General features: G+C 40.5%; 1 pseudogene; it reads left to right on the top strand.

Annotated features, from left to right (window-relative positions):
- The first annotated feature begins 1,749 nt into the window (after nt 1-1,749).
- Nucleotides 1,750-18,147, top strand: LOC6550988 (annotated as a pseudogene).
- The last annotated feature ends 1,457 nt before the right edge of the window (nt 18,148-19,604 follow it).

The following is a 19,604-nucleotide window of genomic DNA, read 5'->3' as shown; positions in this document are numbered from 1 at the left end:
TATAAATGGCATTACTATTAGAAGGCCTCTGCCCTCTCTTTTGCGCACTCCACACCCCTCTCCTTCGCACCCTCTAATTGGTGTGTGTGTGTGGGTGTGTGTGGTGGCACGCTCACATCAACGCGCTTTGTAAAATTGAGTTGTCCTCTGTCCTTAGCAGAGTGTGCGAAAGGGACGGCGTTTTGACAGACAAGCGAGGGCTATATGAAGCGCTGAGAGGGACAGCAACAGAGCGAGGGAAAGAGACTATAGATGTCGGGTGTCGCCTCCGCAAACACATGAATGTTGCAGTATATTAAAGTTCAAAAAGGCAACGACAGAATGACTTAGAGAACGCAATCCTTTTTTTTCGGCCTTCGGGGGAAGTTGGCAAATCAAGGGGTATATGGGATGTGGGCATGGGGGAAATAGGGGAATCAAGCGGAAACAGAAGAATTCGGGGGCGGCGACAACATCTGCCATTTCATGTGGGCGGCTGGCGAAAGTTGAACAACGCCAAAAGCCTAAGGATGACAAGATGCCCGCAAAAAAGGGGGCAAAAAGTAAAAAGTAAAGCTTACCAAAGGATGGCAAGAAAGATGGCTAAAAAATGGTCTCCCAAAGCCCAGAAAGCAAGAGCCAGGACGACATTGGCGTGTTGGCCAAAAGCGAAAAACAAGCAGCCGAAAGTCGAAGGCGAATGGGTGAGAGAAAATAAAATAAAACGTATTTACAAGTTTTGGCAATATCTTTACACTGATATTCTGCTGCAGAGCGCAGTGCGATTGATTTGTATATTATGTATTTAATATTATTACTATTTATTATTTAACTGCAATTGTTTTGGCGTGACTCACGATGACATCGCCAATCGGTTTTAGCGCGGATTTGCGCTTAGCTGGGAACTGCAGAAAAAGACGAAAAGCCTCGCGAGTTTTGCCATTTTGCCGACTTCTCAGCGCGGCAGACCCTTGTGTCCTCCTGCTCATCCGATTCCCGCTCGACGTCCTGGTAGTGCTACCCATTTCCAGCCCAATCCAGATGGAGCTCCTCATACGAAACGACGGCGACGACGACGACGACATGGTCGGATGGCTTAGGAAGTAATTTTAACATTGTAAATCCTTTTGGAAAATTATAGCGACAGTCAGCTTGTAGTTAGTGGCAGCAGGCGGAATATACGTACATACATACGAATGTATGTATGTACTGTTGGGTGGGGGCTCACATGGCTGACTAACGTAGATGGAAACGTAGACGGGGCTATCACAAGATCAGGCACACACAAATTGTGTTAGCTGCTCCAAAATGCACAAAAATTGTGCAAAACACAAGTAGACAAACAATTTTAGATAGAGATGGAAATGCTTAGATACTGTGTGTGATAGGTGCACTGGGAGAAATGGTGTAGTAACTCAAAGCTATGCCATACACTTGTGTGTCACATTTATTGAGTTATACAGGATTACAGAATATTTATATATGCGCTTTCATAATCCAATCATAATTACCAGTATAGAAATCTGGCTAAATCAGTTTCATAGCGCCAGTTTTTCGGGTGTGCTTTTAAGTACCACACATCTGCGACAGTCGAGCGCGAAAATATTCATATGACATTTTGGTCGGACAGAAGTGGCTGCCTGGGAAACACAAGGAGCCACTGGCAAAGCCAAAGGAGTAGCAGCCAAAGCCAGAGATGAAGCCCAAGATGAAACTGGCGAGCGAAAAGCGATGGCGGGGCAGAGGAAAAGCGGAGGGAAAGCCGGGGAAATGGCGGAAAAGGCTGGGGCAGATGCAGCTGCTTCTGCCCGCCGGGTGAAAGTGGGCAAAGTGAGTCACATAAATCTAGCTGGCTGGCAAAAAATAATGCAAAAAGTCGCACATAGAAACTACAATTCGTAATAGATCAGGCGCTTATCCGACCCAAAAATATACTATTCCGAATGTTAATAACAAAAGACAAAGGCTCATGCGTTTATGGCGAAAATGTTCGTATTTTTGTGCATTTCCAGTTGGTTTTTGTGCAAATCGAAGTCTCTAAAACGCATTTCAAAGTTTTAATCGGAACGACAAAGGCTGCACATCGACCTACTGACTAAAGGGTATAAAATGATATAATGCATGCATTCCCAATTTCCAAATGCCCTCCTTCTGCATATAAAATATGTGCGGGAACCTAAAACCCACATTGGAATCTTCATATATGCATTACGTATCCTGCCCATATAGCCACTTTTGGGTTATGGCTTGGATTTATTTCACCATTCGATGCGAAAAGTCAACTGAGTGGCAACGATTTGTGGGCTCGGCCAATTCGCCAATTGACGTAACATATGGCAAAGAAGGCCCAAAATCGAATTATGCTAATGACAGAGATTGATATGGAAATCGGAAATGTTTTTCAGTTTCAGGCCAAAGAGGTCTATTGGCTCTTTGATCCCGTTCACCATGCATGGTAAACTGATAATATTGCACTCTAGCAAATCACCATACACGCTTCAAAGTGGCACAAGTTTCGGTTAACTTCCACATAACTTGGCCAAGGTAATCAGTGAAGTTTTCGGCTTCCTCGGACTTATGATTTCGTGGCCCTGCTCCACATGTAATTAGATTTGGCCAGTTGACTCGAAAGTTGGTGCACGGACCCAACGAAAAGACTAGAGCCAAGTTTTCCCACATGCCCATCCGCACATTTTTCAATCTGGATTTATTTCCATTTCCTGGTTTAGCATTGCTTCTCCACTGGCTGCCAGTGCCGCTGGGGTAAAGTTTTGTTGTTTTTATGGCGAAAATTGAAATTGCAAAAGTCGAGCTTCGGCAACTTGATATTTTATTCGAATGCAAAGGCCAAATCCCACATAATGCATCTGCAAATTGGGACAAACAGCATGTATGTGCATTGCATACATACACATACTGTACATACATACATACTCGTGCATATGTGCAGCTGCCTGTTTTTCTGCCCCGCGTTGCTGCTTCCCGGAGTTGCCACGGATTTTCTTGTCTATTTCGGCGAGATTATGGCCGCCACACGTCCGCCATTTCCAGCGTTTCAAGCCAGCGCCGAATTTGAACATTTTTCGGTAACATGTAGGCCGTAATTGCCTGCTAGCACTTCATAGGTGGCTAGTGTTCAATGTGGCTCCTTTAACTGATTCTCCACCACTCTTCGTCGAAATCAAGGCATGACAACAAAAAATATAAATGTATTACTTCATATAATATAAACACCAATGCTTGTTTTCTTGGTAAAAAAACCTTCGGATTTTGCTGTATTTTATAGTAGCCATCACTGTATTAAGCCGTAAAGTTTTTTTTTTCCGGAAAGCTGCTTATGCGCCGCGAACTTGGCTCAGTTGTGTTCGGGCCTTGTTTCTGGCCGAGAACAACTTTTCAGCTGCGATGATGAACAGAGCAAGCTGTAAAGTATTTTCCAAATTTATCTGCGCTCATTTTCATGCTCTCCAGCGAAACGGAGGCGTGTTTATCTTGGTAATAAAATACATTGAAAAGCATATGTAGTTTAAATATCAAGGTATGTTAACATCATTTTGGAAATCCTATAATATTGTTAGGTTTTCATTACATACATGCATTGCGATATTCTCAATTTTGATTCGGAATACACAAGGGATATGTCTGAAGCAAGAGTGCTTAAATATGTCGACCTGAAGTTGAAGGGATTCAGGCATTCATGAATTTGTGTTTCACGAAATTTACTCCTTGGAAACGCGCTCCTGTGCGATTTTCGGGAGGTTGGTAAAACCCCAAGCTAGGCTCAAGTTTTGTAGCCATTTTCCTGCTTCTTTTGGCATAGTTTGGCATGCGGCCGAAGTGGAAGTTGCACCGCAAGTATCTGTTGCAACAAAAGTCCAGGCACAAACTATTCCCCATGCAACTTTGCAGTACCACCGACCCGCCCACACCCCGTGGAGGTACTCCACCGCCCCCTTTCCAGCCGTTCTTACCCCCAGGTGAAAGTCGAAACATTATCAGCACTGCAAAACAGCCCTAAAACGTCGCCGCAAAAATCTGTCATCTTGCTGCCAACTTTATCTCGCTTCTTCTTAGTCCACCAGGAGAAAAGGAGCTGCTCAAAATGGTTCCATTGTTGTTGGCCTGCCAAATTAGCCAAATTGCGTGGGGACCGCGGGGCATCTTGGACAAAATAGGAATTAATTCAAACCGTACTTAAATTGGATTTCATGAAGCGGTTTTCACCTGAAGATCAGGCGGCGACAGAGCGCCATCTGTGGGTCGGAGGCAGCACTAAAGATGCGTGCGCCATCTTCCTAGGTGAGTAAGAGAGGAGAAGGAGGAAAAAAGAAGTGGGAAGAAGCAGTATAATGAAAAGTTCAGTTCACTCTCTTTTTTTACTCGGTGCAGACGCGTTTCGCCACCGATCGTCGATTTTCCGCAATGCGGGCCGGATAAGTAAACTGCGTTATGTGCGTTAACCACAAAGTCGGAGAATCATAAGAATATGTCGTCGGTGCTTATTTAAAGTGTTTCAGTTTAGTTTAAAGCCGCCTAATTGCGAAATAAAGCGTGCACTGAAACGGGATAAAGCCCGTTAGTTTTGCATGTGCTCGAGGCGAAGAAGAGGAAGAAGAAGCGTTGAGTTTCTTTGTGTGTTTTTTGTTGCATTTTTTTTTTGTGATGGCAAAGTGCGTAAAAGGAGATAGAAAAGTGTAGTTGCCATTTTAATGATCTGTGTAAATTGGTCATTCCACATATGTATGTATGTAAGTAGAAGGCACGTCAACATACATACATATGTAATTTGTGAGTGAGTTCTTACACTGATTTCATTTCAAACCAAATAAAGTGCGCACTGAAACGGGATAAAGTCCCGTTAGTTTTGCATGTACTCGAGGCGAAGAAGAGGAGGAAGAAGCGTCGATTATCTTTGTGTGTTTTTTGATGCTTTTTCTAGGGACGACAAAGTGCGTAAAAAAAAAGAGAAAAGACAAAGTGTTGCTGTTTTTAAAGTGATCAACATAATTTGTGAGTGACTTTTTACACTGGTTTCATTTCAAACCAAAAACTGCTTATTTATGGTGTTTCAGTTTAGCTTACAGCTGCCTAATTGCGAAATAAATGTTCGTTTTTAAAACGGCATTTGAAGGCATTTCCGCATAATTGGTGAGTGATTTTACAGTGATTTCATTTAAACCAAAAAAGAAAAATTATTAATTATTATTAGGTACATACATTTATTGTTTTCTGCTTAAGTTACTAACTAATTGTTAGTAGTACCAGTGTACTAAACATATGTTTGTAACGATCTTGTGCCAGCCAATATGTCTGGTTTATTTTACAGCCGTGGCCGAGCTTAAATGAGAAAACATGGTTTATACGCGGCTTAGCACGCCGATAAGCCCTGTCCTCTGGGTAATTGTTTTAATGCCCGCTACCCATTGCAACGCTGCCACACAAATTAGACTATAAATCGGCGCCAAAGTCCACGGACAAGCGGCGAAAATCTCGGCAAATCCTCTCAACACGTCTGCATATGGTATTCGCGGCCAACGTTTTAATTTAATTAAAAGCCAAAATGCCGGCTAACAATTTTGGCCACCGAAAAGCCCCGGCCACTGTACCATATACTACTGTCTCTCCATATGTACATATGTACAAACATATACAACATACATGTATATGTTTACATTTGTGTGTTCCCTCATATTCGGACATGAAATATGTATTACCGAATTACCAAAGCGGCACAGACCAAAACGGCAGCGGAAACCGCGAAAACCACACGCCGGAAAACTAAACACGGCCCAAACACGAATGAACATGGCCAAACACATTGGATAGCGAATGTTGCCAAAGCGAACGTGACAAAAATCGGTTAAATTAAATTTCCACATATATGTAGCTGGATAAACGCTGGTTCTAGAGCACTGCAACATAATAGTTTGTTTTTGCAATTTCAGCTTAAAACAATGTTAACTTGTACTTTATAATCAGCGGCATTAAGGTAGAACAATAAGGTTAGATCATTTTAGAGACCATTTTCGCCGCATCCCTTCTAATTCCCAGTTAACACCCAGTTGGCTGTTAAATAGCTAAATGGGCAGCACGGTTTGCGGGGCTTCAGTGGGTCAAGGGTGGGGGTGAAGTGCTCCTCCGTCTGGATGTGGCACCTGGTAACTCGTTAGCGCTTAGCCGGCCGAATGATATGGCCAATATCAATATTGACATTAATTTGCGACTCAACTGGGTCGAGCCGGAATTTTTCTCTATGACCGCAGTGAAAGTGCTGTGAAAAGTTAAAAAGGATAGAAAAATCATGGAAAACCCGGGAAAATCAGGGGAAAACCAGAAGGCGCTGGCCCATATCGTATATCATTGTGCTAGCCAAAAAACTGCAGCAAAGAAAATGAAAAATGCCGCCGGCTGGGTTGTCAGAATGTTGCCACAGTTGCTGGTCCACTTCTAACACCCCTTTCACCCATTTCGCCTACATCAGCTATGCAAAGAAAAAATCATACCTCTGTGGTTCGACTTGTTTTTATTCTGTATTGTGTAGCCACACTTACTTTGACTGAGATTATTGGAAGCTATTTCATGCAGATACAAAACTTTTTCTACAATATAAGATATAAATTCGCACAACACGGGTATGTCCCGAAATTAATTAGAATTAGGGCTTTTGCTGCTGGGTGGTCGGGTCAGCAGCGAGGTTATTATCATGTCAGGACTGCAGGACTGCAGGACTACAGCAATGCAGCCATAAGTTAGCTGGAGAACCGCAGGCTCTTTCGTAATGCTTCTGGTTTCAGGCTTTCCTTCTTCGGTTTGGCTTTCAGATTCCCTGCTGGGACGCAAAGATTTATTTATCTGCTGTGGGGGGCGTCCACCCAACTTGGTTGCCAGCAAAGGCAAACAATGTGTCATCAGTGGGTCTCTCTTGGCATTTAAATATTTTGCCGCCAAGTCATTAACATTATCAGTGCGCAAAAATGGGCAAAACAAGATGCAGTTTCGGTTGCACCGAAAAACGCCAGGCAATATTCATAATAGCGCGGTTCATTAGGGTGTAATTTTGAGTGTCGTTTGCATTCTAGGGGGCTGGCAGCAAGAAATATGCGGTCTGCTAGTTGCCTCCTAATGGCAACTTAATGGCGTCTGTCCTTGCCCCTGTGCATTCACAAATTCACGAAATGCGCATTTCGATTACGCCGCCCTGGCAATCAAGGCAATCCTTTTCCCAGCCTATTTGGCGTACCACACGGCGTATGACTAATCTATGTAAACAATTGTTAAAAGATCTGTTATATTTTTACACTTAAATTGCTTTAAAGCAGAACTATCCAATTACACTGCAAATTGTTTGGGTCACTCTTTTTTTGTAATGCTGCACTCTCTGAATTCCTCTTTTATTTCTCGATGCTCGCCCGTTGGCATAATTAAATTTACCTGCGCTTAGTTCGGCTTTTTGGTGCTGTCCTTGTTGTTTTTGGCTGACGTTCATGATGTGGCTGTTGTTTCCATGTTGCCCGTTTTCCCGCTTTCCCACTTTCCCATTTGCCCATTTTCCCGCTTTCCCACTTTCCCGCAACAATCAAGAAGCAGGTCGAAAAGTAACTTTTCCCCATCCTGTCCTCTCTCCTGGGGCCGTAAACTTGTGTTCATGTGCTGACAGATTCGTTGACATCTCCCCTGAATTTTTGCAACCGCTTCACCCTTGACGCGGTCATCTTCAATTTCCATCGGGTAGTTTAATGAAAATATCTGACATTTTCACTTGCCTGAAGTGAGAAATGGTCCATACGTCTTGGTTTTTAGTTTGGCTTAATGTATTTCCATAGATGGAATTTTTAATCTCTGCTTACATGCACACCAAATGAGCTTTTCAATGCTTAATTGAAACTGCAGTTAAAATGCGTTATGAAAACACATGCACTTTAAATTTCATTTATGAATGGGATATTTTTTAGGCAATTAATTATGCGGGTTGTGGTCAACTGTTCGTATTAATTAGCATGCCACGCCTACGCAATAATTGAAATGTTAATTTAATAGGCTTTGGGTCTTAGCACCAATTTAATTTAAGCTTTTTCAATTCAATTTATATTGTATTGAAGTTCTAAAGTCCAAAACTCAACTTATCCTAATCGGATTTTGAAGTGGCATACATCTAAATGTTTCTGGAGCAATTCTCTAAAAATCTACATTCAAATTTAGAATTTTATTTTTTTTTAAATTTTTTTTACTTTTTTCTGATGTGATGATGGTGTAGAAATTCAAAAATGCCCAAAGACTGAAGTTCCAAAGTCCATAACTCAACTAATTTTAATCGGATTTTGAAGTGGCATACATCTAAATATTTCTGGAGGAATTCTCTAAAAATCTGCATTCAAATTTAAAATTTTATTTTTTTTTAAGTTTTTTGTAATTTTTTCTGATGTGATGATAGAAGAAATTCAAAAATGCCCAAAGACTGAAGTTCCAAAGTTCATAACTCAACTAATTTTAATCGGATTTTGAAGTGACATACATCTAAATATTTCTGAAGGAATTCTCTAAAAATCTGCATTCAAATTTAAAATTTTATTTTTTTTTAAGTTTTTTGTAATTTTTTCTGATGTGATGATGTTGAGAAATTCAAAAATGCCCAAAGACTGAAGTTCCAAAGTCCATAAATCAACTAATTTTAATCGGATTTTGAAGTGACATACATCAAAATATTTCTGGAGGAATTCTCTAAAAATCTGCATTCAAATTTAGAATTTTATTTTTTTTTAAATTTTTTTTACTTTTTTCTGATGTGATGATGGTGTAGAAATTCAAAAATGCCCAAAGACTGAAGTTCCAAAGTCCATAAATCAACTAATTTTAATCGGATTTTGAAGTGGCATACATCTAAATGTTTCTGGAGGAATTCTCTAAAAATCTGCATTCAAATTTAAAATTTTATTTTTTTTTAAGTTTTTTGTAATTTTTTCTGATGTGATGATAGAAGAATTCAAAAATGCCCAAAGACTGAAGTTCCAAAGTCCATAACTCAACTAATTTTAATCGGATTTTGAAGTGGCATACATCTAAATATTTCTGGAGGAATTCTCTAAAAATCTGCATTCAAATTTAAAATTTTATTTTTTTTTAAGTTTTTTGTAATTTTTTCTGATGTGATGATGTTGAGAAATTCAAAAATGCCCAAAGACTGAAGTTTCAAAGTCCATAACTCAACTAATTTTAATCGGATTTTGAAGTGGCATACATCTAAATATTTCTGGAGGAATTCTCTAAAAATCTGCATTCAAATTTAAAATTTTTTTTTTTTTTAAGTTTTTTTTGTAATTTTTTCTGATGTGATGATAGAAGAAATTCAAAAATGCCCAAAGACTGAAGTTCAAAAGTCCATAACTCAACTAATTTTAATCGGATTTTGAAGTGGCATACATCTAAATATTTCTGGAGGAATTCTCTAAAAATCTGCATTCAAATTTAGAATTTTATTTTTTTTTAATTTTTTTGTAATTTTTTCTGATGTGATGATGTAGAAATTCAAAAATGCGCAAAGACTGAAGTTCCAAAGTCCATAACTCAACTAATTGTAATCGGATTTTGAAGTGACATACATCTAAATATTTCTGGAGGAATTCTCTAAAAATCTGCATTCAAATTTAGAATTTTATTTTTTTTTAAATTTTTTTGTAATTTTTTTCTGATGTGATGATTAGAAATTCAAAAATGCCCAAAGACTGAAGTTCCAAAGTCCATAACTCAACTAATTTTAATCGGATTTTGAAGTGGCATACATCTAAATATTTCTGGAGGAATTCTCTAAAAATCTGCATTCAAATTTAGAATTTTATTTTTTTTTAAATTTTTTTGTAATTTTTTCTGATGTGATGATGTAGAAATTCAAAAATGCGCAAAGACTGAAGTTCCAAAGTCCATAACTCAAAAAATTTTAATCGGATTTTGAAGTGGCATACATCTAAATGTTTCTGGAGGAATTCGCTAAAAATCTGCATTCAAATTTAAAATTTTATTTTTTTTTAAGTTTTTTGTAATTTTTTCTGATGTGATGATGTAGAAATTCAAAAATGCGCAAAGACTGAAGTTCCAAAGTCCATAACTCAACTAATTTTAATCGGATTTTGAAGTGGCATACATCTAAATATTTCTGGAGGAATTCTCTAAAAATCTGCATTCAAATTTAAAATTGTATTTTTTTTTAAGTTTTTTGTAATTTTTTCTGATGTGATGTTGAGAAATTCAAAAATGCCCAAAGACTGAAGTTCCGAAGTCCATAACTCAACTAATTTTAATCGGATTTTGAAGTGGTATACATCTAAATATTTCTGGAGGAATTCTCTAAAAATCTGCATTCAAATTTAGAATTTTATTTTTTTTAAATTTTGTTGTAATTTTTTCTGATGTGATGATGTAGAAATTCAGAAATGCGCAAAGACTGAAGTTCCAAAGTCCATAACTCAACTAATTTTAATCGGATTTTGAAGTGGCATACATCTAAATGTTTCTGGAGGAATTCTCTAAAAATCTGAATTCAAATTTAAAATTTTATTTTTTTTTAAGTTTTTTGTAATTTTTTCTGATGTGATGATAGAAGAAATTCAAAAATGCCCAAAGACTGAAGTTCCAAAGTCCATAACTCAACTAATTTTAATCGGATTTTGAAGTGGTATACCTCTAAATGTTTCTGGAGCAATTCTCTAAAAGTCTGCATTAAAAATTAGAATTTTATTTGTTAATATTTTCTGATGTTATGATGTAGAAATTTGTGTTATATATCAAGCGATTAGTATCCATTTGGAAAGGTAATAGTTATATTTGGAAAGTTTTTAGTTGTGTATTTCTTTGCACATGTTGTGGTATTCCTTGTAGATAATATCCTTATAGATCATTCCTTATAGATAATACCATTATATATAATATTCTTATATAGAATATTCTTGTCGATAATATCCTTATGTCTAATATTCTTATAGATAATATCCTCCACCTTGTCATGGGGACTTTAAACCCTTTCGGCCGCAATCCCCACACAAGGTGTTCACCAAGTGGATCGTTAAACCAATTGGCCAACGACATAATCGGGGAACAAACGGAATAGAACAGGGACGTATAATTGACGGGAACAACTGTGCTGGGTGTATCTGTTCTCTCGCTCCCTCGCTGGTGCCTTGTCGCTGTCACACCCCTTGCACTGCATTCATTTGTAATCATTTGGGTGTTAAAATTTTTTGGCGCATTCATTGCTTCTGTTCCACTTGCCGTCCCCTTCCGGTTCCCCGTGCCCCTCGCCCCTTTGCCTGTTCCTATCCTTTGACTCCCTCGTCAACGGATGGCTGTTGTTGCTGCTTTTGGTGACGCTGTTGTTTTTTACAGGCTCCATAAATCTTAATTTTAGCGCATGCAAGGACAGGATTTAAACTGGCTAAGGGCGGAAACAGGGTGGTTGGGGCCACAACCCAGGGTCCTCGGTGTGGTGATGGGCGTGTGTGGGGGTGGGGGTGGGGGTGGGGTGTTGTGTAGAAGTGACGGTGGCAGGCTGTTGGCACATTGCTCGTTTTGAAGTTTTGAGCTGCACTTTTGACGGTACAAGCTGCCTCCCGCCAGCCTGGCACGAAACAGTTGGCCAAAAAGAGGGGCTAGGGCACGGAGAAATATATTTCAATCTGTCATAATTAGCCAAAAAAGAAGGAAAGCTGCACCTTGAGCCGGGAAAATTATTTGCAGATGGATTTCTTACAAAAACTTATTCATCGATACTAGTTAACTTACAATGTATTCAGCTGTGCTCGTAAAATGTAGATACCATTGATTGTATCTGAAAAGCAACTAGGAAGGCATTCTCTGAGTGTATCAGGACTCGACGGATGAGCTAACTGAAATTTGTCGCAGCCACTGAGGCGAAGGCATCCAAAAATGGCACAAGTTTTGGCGCGTTAAATTTAATGCCTTTGTTTTTGCCACCCTCTCATTTCAGCTTCCCCCAGCCCTTCTGAATACCCCACTCCCCACCCTCCCAGTGTGTGGGGTTTTCACAAGATGTGCCAAAAATTTGGTCATACTCAGCTCCGCAACTCGTAAGAAATGCGCTTCGTTTTTTGGGTCGCCCCATCAGGACAGGAAAATGCCCCCCCACCCCTTTTTTCCTTTTTCTCGAGCTTGATCACACCCCCGCAATGACATTCAACCACCCACCCCCACCTGCACCCCCATCTCGGCAACTTTTCCCCACTCGATGCCCTCTGGCGTAAGCAAAACGCATTTTGAAAGCTTTTAGCTGTTAATGTGGCATAAATTTGTCTTTGTTGTTGTCTTCTCGGGCACTTTTTTCTTCATTTTGTGGGCGGAAATTGAAATAAAAAGCAACATCGGCTACGAGATCAAAACTTCAAGTGCCAGGGGCTCTGGACCCCCCCATTCAGTAACCAAATCCCCGTGCCAGTAGATGCCCCTCACCCACACGGAAAAAATAAGGACATTTGGTGTGAGTTCAGCTGAGGAGAGTGGGTTTAGTTAGTACTCGAAAGTGGAAAACATTAAATATGGTTTGTAATGTTTACTATTTTTCGAAAGCAGTCTGACCTATATCTTAACACTTTAAATGTAACTAATCTATTTTTCTTTCTCTGCATGGAAAACCCACAAAAGAACCAAATGCTGCACAGCTGTGCAGGCAATTCGAATGTTTGTTGTATATAAATTTATTGATTTGCATTAAAATGAGGCAAGCGCTCGTAAAGTGTGTCATTTCGGACAAAAGCAACAGGGGGCACAGTTGAAAAGAAACGCTTGGGGATGTTGACATCAAGCCTGAAACATCACTTACCCTCTCTCACTGGCTCCAAATTGAGATGGATGACATGTCAATGAACTTGCGATGACTTGCAAGCCGAATTCTGTCATCCGGTTGCCGCAGACAAAAGCCTCGACTAATTTTCCACCGAAACGAATGTCGATTGCAGGCAAATTATAAAGTCGATAGCGAAAAAGATACATCCGGGGGGCTGATGAGTAATGATGGGTATATGTATCGCAGCAAATGTATTTTTTTTTTTTTTGACTTTGGTGTACTGAAAGGAAGGAAGTAAGTAGGAGGGAGTTTAAAGAGGACAATTTTTGATTTCAATTACAACAATTATGTGGCTGAGCTATCAATGCGCTGGCTCAAAATTACTTAGCCATCAATTCGAGAATTTCCGGGCCAATTAGCAGCTTTATTTGAGTGTTGTCTGGTTTAACGAATCTGGTAATTGGCATCAGCGGCCGCTCATTTTTGGACTGTGATAATGTGCCATTCAATTAACACATCGCCTGTCACTTTTAAGTGCAAGTCGATTATGCTGTCAATAGCTTTGCGGTGGCCAAAAACCAAACTGCAACAGCAAACCCGGCGAAATAATATGAAATGTGTGTAAGAGGGTGCATGTGTGTGTATCCAATTCAATGGCCAATTTCTGGACCGTGTTGGCTGGGCAAATAAAACTGCCAACAGCTCTTTTCGCTCATTAATTTCATTTTTTCATCCAGTCGACAATTAACCAATCGTCGATTCTTTCAATGGCCCTCATCAGTGTGGAATGCTCGAGTTTTATTTATTCAATCAGTTGTAAGTTGCAACTTTTCTGACATCTCCAATTTAAAGGATTTTCACTACTTTATCCCCACACGACTCGCAGTTTTCCGGGTGACTGTGTGTGTGCGTGTGAGTGTTTGTGAGTTTATGTGCGCTGCACACATTTAATTATAGAATAATCTTTGATTTAATATGAAAATTGCATAAGGGGATGAGGCTCGTTGCTGGGCCACTCTCACTGGCGTGCTGGCCGCGTTGCAAATTAATTAATTGCCGCCATATGCTAATTAAACACTCTTTTTGCCGAGTAATTTCGCTCATCCCAAACGTGGGGCGATACAAAAAATAATCACATAGATACATGGATGTACGATATAAAGATATATTCGAATAAATATTCATATATATTTATATATATGTGTGTGTATATATATGTATATACATGGTTGCACACACCGCGATGGCAAAACTTTTTGTTTTTTCCATGCATAATGCAAACCCATTCATGCGGCGCGGATTAAAGTGGCAACTCATTAATTTGGAATTCCACAGTAATTATATAACCAAACAGTGGCCACCAATCCCCCTGATTCCGACATAGGATTCTCATTCTCCTGGTCTTCCAAATAGGGTTTAAAACAATTCATATTTCCGGGATAAGTGGGAACGATATAAAGTAAAGTATTTTAAAGTATAAAGTAAAGTCTTATAAAGTATTTAGTAAAGCTTTAAGACAATCAGGTCTGCTTTTGTATTAGTCCTTTGGCAAAATAAAGTATGTCGGGAAAAGTGCTCTATAAAACATAAATTCTTTCACGCAGGTGCAACTGTTTAGCTTTCAGCTCTTGGCCATTTGTCCTCTGGAAACCTCGAAATGTTGCTCAACATTTCGGAGTGCTCAACATGCTGCCGACCAAATGCGCATGTCCTGAAACTTACAACACATCCGGGCAACATGTTGCGGGACTCTCTTATTTCGGCGGAATTTTATTCGAGGCGCCGTCGCTTGTTTTGATTTGCGTCGCTTGTTTATGTTTTGCCCATCCTGACAGGTGGTTGTCCCATGTGCGTGTGTGTGTGCGACGTGCATGTGTCAGTGAGTGCCGCCATATTTATGCATGGCAATTGCTCAATGTCGACCGTTGTCTGGTCCTCAAACCCCAACGAATCTAACCCTAGTTCCTAGTTTTACACGGAAAAAGAACGCATTGTTGTAAAATATTTAATTAATCATTGTATGCTAAGATCTTGTTTGCGAACTAATTAAAGTAAAAAAAATTGTTTTCAAATACATTTACTATCAACATTAAAATATGTATGTACCATATGTATATTAAATAAGTAGCATACCAAGTATTTGGCAATTTTCCGCATATTTCCCAGTGTAGATCCCATTCCCCAGTGGATGTCGTTCTGCCAGCTTAATCCCATCGCGAGTCCGCTCTCGCTGGCATTCTTGCATTCCCGTCAAGCGTCAATTTATCATTCCTGGCTGGCATTTATGTGTTTGAGCTGGTTTTGGGGCCGTTACCTTAGCCCTCTTATAATTGTTTCTCTGTTTCCGTCCGGATCCCGAAATGAACGCGGCATATTCAATTCGCGAAAAACATGGCAGGATGTCCGGGAACATGGGTACCTGAGTACCTCCCATGGGGAATTCGAAAATGTTGTATCTTTCACATTGTTTAGCAGGGCCCTATTAGTCTTTTTTCCCCATTTTTTTTCGCACAAACTTTGCACATTCTCCACCTGTCGCTGTCACTTTCAAGGGAGCTATTGCATTGGCCGAGTGCCAGTTGGCCAAGTTCGTTGTGCCCGATTCGGAGGACCAAATCGGATCGGATCGGATCGGTGGAACTCCAGCGACTGGCGGCGACTGGCCGTCTGCCGTCAGAAAGCACTATGCGAGTCCTGCGGCCATGCAGCATAATTCGCCCCATGCAGTTACGTATAAGCCGCTTAAGGACAGTGGAGCCTTTTCGTCTTCAACTGCTGAACTCCTCAAAGCCACCCCACCTCATCAGCCACCCGTGCGATGCGGCAGTTTTGCTACATAAATCACTTTTCCATTCGCTATCCCACGCTTTTGCATAGATACCAAAAAGTACAGTTGTGCTCAAATATGTTGCAAAGTGGATTTGTATAATAATTGGAGTGCAGGGGCTTGAAAAACTGTGTCTTATAGCTCTTAGGTGCTGATTGGCAAATGTGAAGTAACTTATGAAGTCTATATATAAAAGGCAGTTTTTATTTTAAAGCACAAAAACAATGACATCGGAGAATGTTTCTTTATATAAATACTAAGTTACTAATTGTTAATTCCTGTACTTAAAAAAGGATTATTTATACACTTTTTCGGTTGTTTTGGATTAAGACTTGGGGGCTTCTTTCGCTCAATTGCTTTCACTGAAATGGGAGCTCTTTGTCTACGGTTTTTCTCCTGCATCCTGTATCCCGAATCCTTTATCCTTCAGTCGAGTTCTAGTCCTAGACCTAGACCTGGGGTCCAAAACAAAGCTAAATCGCACACAAAGCCAATTGGCCGGCTTCTAACTCACTCTTTCCATTTGCCCCGCCGGTCGTTGGCTAAAAGATGTTAGCTAAAAGGGAACAAAACGAAGCCACGCACTTGTAGTTACAAAGCGGATACTCATTTAAGTTGATTCACCGCACCAACAACTGCACAAAGGACGCGAGGACGCGACGTCAGCCAATGACACTTTATGACAATTGCACTTGGCGGCTGCTCCTGATGAAGGGGGCCCTGAGTAATACTGGGGGATATATGTACGTATGTATATGTATCCCGGACGGAGGTCCTGCAAAACAGGGTCGGCTTTCTCTTGGGCCAGCCGAACAACCGAACAAAGCAGCCAACAAGGACACAACAAGAACAAACAAGTGAAAATCATTCAGGGAAAACTGCCGTCTGCCAACTCCATCTCGAAAGGAAATCCGCGTTCGCTGGGGAGCGCAGAAAACTCTACGCAAAATAAAACAAATAAGAACGTTATTGTATTGTTGTTTGGACTAGACGATACCTAGTGCTTAGAACGCAGAGTTAGAGCCAACATTTTTTTACAGCGAAACATCTCAACAAATATGTTCTGCATGATTTGGTCACAAACTTAAAACTGTCATGATTACAGACGGTTTCTTTTATTTAATACTGTTTGTTATATTCTACTCTAGCAACCAATAACTCAAATTACACATATCCCTTCGATGCACTCCTGAGCTGCACAAATATTAGGTGAAAGCACAAAAACAAAAAGGAATCGTAAACAAAATGCCGGAAAAGGCAAAAAACATGGCGACAAAGACGACGGCGACTATGGCGATGACTATGACTCCAAACCACGTGCTCCATATGCTCCATATGCTGAACATGAGGCGAATGCGAATGCGATTGCGAAGGGGATCTGGGCACAAATATATGTATGTATGTATGTATATGCCCGAGATCGGGGGCACGGGTGGTGGAAATGCGGAGATGAGAGCGGCCCGACGTCGCCGTGATAATGACTTTTTGTCTCTGCTCGAATGTCACTTGATGTTTGTGGGCCCTTCGCTTCCTGACTACACTCGGAAAATTGTTGCACCCAAAGATTCAATAGAAACATACGTATATTTATAACGCGAAATCAAGCTGGTACAATATAAGAGGCACACGGGCAAATCCAGGCACATTAATGGTTATTTTAATTTATTAAAATCAGTATAAAGTTTTCGGAAATGTACCAACTCGAGCACGCATTTCAAATCAGCATTTTTAAATGTGTAGTGTGTCCTGCTCTTTGCCGCTTCTCTGGCTGTTGTCTTTGTTGTCGCATTTTTCGTGTTTATGCCTCGAGGTCATTTAAGTTCAACCCGCCGCAGCCGACTTCTGATTAATTGGCCATGAGGAAGTAACTCTGCTGGTGAAGCACACCGCCAGGAAAGCAAAAAAACAAAGATCGTAGCAGCCGGGAAATTCATAAAGTTGGCGTTGCCTTTTACTGTCACAGGTAGCTGGAACTTTCGATCCCACACCTAGCTCATAACGACTGAGGCCGGCCGACGACGCGTCGGTCACAAAATTTTTCTACACTTTTACATTTGGTTCCCCCAAAAAAAAAAATAATAAAAAAACAAAAAATCAACAATATTACTAACATGCCCGTCACCTATAGGACACGTACACTGCCGCTACAGCGGAATCTGGTACCCAATCTTCTGAGGTCCATACTACATGTCCTGGAGGAGGCGCACCGACCCATGAGTGACACAGAGCTGAACTCCGTCCTGGGGATCCAGTACCGGCGCAACGATCCGGAGTTCTATCGTCAAGTGCAAGTCAACCTGCGCGATGCCGTCGAATACGGCATTCTGAAGCGCCAGCGGAACCACTTTTCTCTGCGATCACGACGACTGGGTGAACTGATGTCTACTCTTGGATCCGCGCTGCACCGATGAGCTGAGGGAAACCACCAAATAAGGAAACCAACAAATAAGGAATATATATAATACCCCGAAAAAGAACGTACACAATCTTAAAGAATCGAAACTCCTACGAATCGCCACAAACCTTTGATTACAACCGATGAGAGTACACTGAATCCTGTTGTTTTGACTATTTGGCCGGAAAGTTAACAGATTATCAAGTCGCATGGGATTTTTCGTACTTTTCGTACTGATTTAATTGCCTTAATGTGCAGGTGCACAAATAATTCACATTTGGCACCAAATTTTCCACGCCCGATTGGCCCTCTGGTTGCAGACGCGTTTTGTGGCAAATATTTGTGGTTATCTAAATGAAATGCGCGGCATTGCACACCAACCACAGAGGAGTGGAGGGCGGTGGATATTTGCATTGCACCGCCAAATATGCAATTAAATCATAAATTAAGCGGTGAAAATCAAACATTCTACGGAGCGATGGTAATGTGAAAATTTCAAGGAGGAAATAGAGGGATGTGCATAGTGTTTCAACTGATTTTGTTGCATATATACCGCAGCCAACATTTCCCCAACTCGCTTTTCCCCTGTGCCTGAATCTTTTTGGTCCCCTATGCAAAGTGGCCTTATGAACTTTGAATTATGAATATTTATGGGTGGAAATGCGTATGTAGTTTTGCAATTGGTCAGCAATTGCCAATAATCGCGGACTAGACAGGCAATTCGAAAATTTTTGCGAAATGGGTGCTTTAACTTTTATCCATATAGTAATATTTGTAAAAACAACCAATTAAGGTAAATTTTTTTTTCAAATGAAATTTGTATGGTTGAATATAAGTCCATCCACTTAGAGTAGATGAAGCAATAAGCCAAGTCTATTGGAAGTCCCGTGGCATGACAATATCGATTCGCTTGGAATCAAAATTTCATGAGTGGTCCCCAGTGGAATAATAGATTATGCGACCGACTTCTTGATGAGGCAATGGTTGCACGTTATTATTTTAGCCGCTCGGGTAATTGCAAACGGAAGCGGAAATACTCGTCAGCTATAAATTTGCTCAGCTCTAAAAACCAAGCATGTTCAAAAACAATACAAAAAACCAGAGCAAAACCGCAGACAGAGATAGCTGGGGGCATCCTGAAACGGTAAATAAATTATGCATTAAAGGCCATTGCGTTGATGATTTATGCAGAAGGCGAGAAACCAGTGGCAACAAAAAAAAAAGAAGATATATAAGAAAAGCAGGTCCGCAGTTAATAAACACCGACAATGGTGACCATGGCGAACATGAGGAAAAACAACGTGCGGACTAACAGTTGCAAATTGAAGCTGTTGCAAGTTGCAAGTAGCAAGTTCAAGGGGCAGGGGCCATCGCAGGCTGAATGGAGTTCAAGAGCTTCAGACTTGGACTTGGAACCTTTAACCTGGGACCCACGAGTCAGGAAAAGGAGCCAACACCCGACACTTGTAAATTTCTTATGAGCACCAATGCAAAAAATAGAGTGGTATGAAAGGATTCCATTTGAAGTCTGACTATAGGTATTTTTAAGCATATCGAAAGTAAACTAATGCAGCTAACTTTTTATTTAACACTTTCAATAAAGCAAACAAAAAGTT

This window comes from Drosophila erecta, unplaced genomic scaffold (assembly GCF_003286155.1).
Source record: "Drosophila erecta strain 14021-0224.00,06,07 unplaced genomic scaffold, DereRS2 tig00000126-arrow-pilon, whole genome shotgun sequence".
NCBI classification, from domain to species: domain Eukaryota; kingdom Metazoa; phylum Arthropoda; class Insecta; order Diptera; family Drosophilidae; genus Drosophila; species Drosophila erecta.
This window is presented reverse-complemented; position numbering and strand designations above follow the sequence as displayed.